Source organism: Cynoglossus semilaevis, chromosome 5 (genome assembly GCF_000523025.1).
Source record: "Cynoglossus semilaevis isolate Cse_v1.0 chromosome 5, Cse_v1.0, whole genome shotgun sequence".
Taxonomy (NCBI): domain Eukaryota; kingdom Metazoa; phylum Chordata; class Actinopteri; order Pleuronectiformes; family Cynoglossidae; genus Cynoglossus; species Cynoglossus semilaevis.
In genome coordinates this window covers 11,759,087-11,762,017 of record NC_024311.1, presented here as the reverse complement: position 1 = coordinate 11,762,017, position 2,931 = coordinate 11,759,087, and positions in this window count along the sequence as shown.

Sequence of the window (2,931 nt, the reverse complement as noted above, 5' to 3'; positions counted from 1 at the left end):
GCCGGTTTTGGCCCACGGACCGTATGTTTGGCACCCTTGTCTTAAGTCAGGGGTGTCAAACTCAAATTCACAGTGGGCCAAAATTAAAAACTGGAACAAAGTTGCCGGCCAAACTTGAGAAATTGACAGCAATTCTGCATGTTTTCCTTATTTTCATAATTCATCAAGCAGGCCGGTTTGAATCTCCAAGCGGGCCGGTTTTGGCCCACGGACCGTATGTTTGGCACCCTTGTCTTAAGTCAGGGGTGTCAAACTCAAATTCACAGTGGGCCAAAATTAAAAACTGGAACAAAGTTGCCGGCCAAACTTGAGAAATTGACAGCAATTCTGCATGTTTTCCTTTTCTCCAGATCTGTAATGTCAAACTTTTTCATATGGAAACAAACAAAAATCCTCTATCGGGGCTATATTCTGGCACACATTTGATATGATCTCGTCGGCCAAATAAAATTACGTTGCGGGCCAGATTTGGGCCCCGGGCCTGAGTTTGACTCCCCTGCCTTACGTCATCAAAATCCATTAATAAACACAGCCGTACTGCACACACAAAACCAATGTGTGTGTGTGTGTGTGTGTGTGTGGTGACTCAGCTGTCAAAGACTCCTAATTCCAGGTCAGATTCCTGAAGATGTCCCTGGCTGTCCAGGGTCAGGTCCCGGGCCAGAGGTGGAGCTCTTCATTTTAGAAAGCATCAGTCAGGACTTCCTCCTCCGTTATTTCTGTACCACTTCCTCTCCACTGAGCCACGCAGGGATGATTGATGAGATGGGTATTCAGCACATGGGGGCGCCCAGGAGCGACGCTTACTGACACAAACACACTCGCACACGCACAAACACACACACGTGCGCTTGCAATGATATGAGAGTAATTAACCTCAGACTGCGTTAACCCCAGCTGCCCATTAGAAGGACGACAGGATTGATGGGCCTCCCTCAGTCCTTCACAATCTCCAAAACTTTGCAGGATTAGAGAGAGAGAGAGAGGGAGAGAGAGAGGAAGAGAGAGAGCAGTGTCACCGTTTTCCTTAAAAGTACACACATGCTACAAACTACACTTGTGGTGCGTGAGGGATATTCATAATCACGAGGAACAGGAACAAGAATGGAACCGAATCCTTTATCGTTGGTCCTAATCAAGCGCACGGACACACGTGATGAAGCTGCAGTCGCCGAAGAAGGCGTTTACGTTTTTTATTACGTATTTATTTTTGCTGTTTTGTCACCTTTAAGTGCTTCTCTGTGCATTTCCAAAAGGATGCGCAAGAAAAGGAAGTGAGCCTCTGGAGGGAAAGAAATGGACCATCAGTTCTCAGTCTGTCCTAGTTTGTTGCTAATCTTAACATTGTCTGCACCAGTTTGTCTGTTGCTGGTGGGGGTTTAACATTGACTGACCGCAGAGCAAACAGCTGACCACAACACCTCTCACCTTGGAGTCACTTCTAGACCAGACGTGAGTCAGAGTGGAACGGCCCGTCACGGCCAAAGGCTGCTCCCGTACACGTGAGATTGACTAGCTTGATGCTAATGAGCGTTTCATGATCATAAAGGCCACGCCCTATCATGAAAATGTCAATTTATTTAAGTTTTTTAGTCAGAACTTTTTATGATTTCAGGCATTTAGCTTGTTTTAGAGAAATCTTCATGTGCGGTGAATAAACTGACAGAATAAAACAGCTTTCTTGCTAACAGCAAAACAACACAAACTTGCTGGAAGAGCTGATGTCGTACATTTCTGACTAACATGAGAGTCACACTGTGGCCAGTTGTTGGTCAAGTACCGCTGCTGACCTTGAAGTCTTTGTCCGGCCGCCCGTCTGTCGTGACTCCCGCTGTTACTCAGGAGTGAACTCCCGTTAACAGTCTCCCGACAGATACAGTTGAAATCACTGTTGACACCTTCATTTGACCCGAGCAGCTGCAGGCCTGTTCCTCTAATTGGACACCGAGGCTGGACAAATACAATTCATGGTCAGCCTCCTTGGGTGGACTCCCCTCTCACCTCTGGCTCCGCTCGCCGACCTCCGTGACCTCGTTGCTCTGCCGTGAATAGCCGTCCAGATGAGGCGGGTGATTGGATCGGCCGTCGCTGACGTATCACATGTGACATCTTTGTTTAAGTTAACAAGTGAACGCTGCCAGCGTTTAACTGACCTGATGAGCAATCAATCCACGGAGCTGTCATGGCGGCCGCTTTCTGAAGCTCATTTATTAACAGAATTGATCAAATCAGCCAGGAGTCGGTCGGCGTTCGTTCTCTTGGAAAGCAAACTCATTTTTATAAAAAAAAAGGCTTTGTTTGTTCCGTAGTGTTGCCGTCCATCACGGAGCTCGTCGTACGACGTATTCAAACTCATTTGGTTCAGAACATAATCCGAGGGTGTTTATTTTAAATGCTGTGAAAAGCCATTATTTAAATGTGTTGAATGTGAAAGTGACTCTGTTTCACGTTAACATCTCATTTGTTTTACTGATGTTCCTCCTTCAGATATTTGTGTTTTATTATCATTCCTCCTGGAATGATTTCGCAGGTATGTCCTGAACGCGCGTCCTTTTTGCGCTGTGCTAATGTCTGTCTCCGCAATCTGTCTGATAATAAAAAATGAGGCCGTAGAATCGGTATGAAATGTTTGTGATGGCTATTAAAATATCTTGTATCTGTTTATCACCTCATTACTTGTGCTTTATGGCCATTTTGCTTCAATTTCTGTATCATCTGAACAGCATTTATGGAGCAGGTGTAGAAGTGTTGACTTTGTTCAAATGTTTTCACAAGTTAAACAGAGACTCGTCGTAGGTTCTCTGACCTGCAGTAACAACAGTCACGTCTGCTTTAGGTAGGTTCTCAGTTTAAAACTTTTTTTTTATTTGTTTAAAAAGCAGAAGCAGCTTATTTTGTTTTTGTACAAATTGATCCGATATCAGTCAAAAT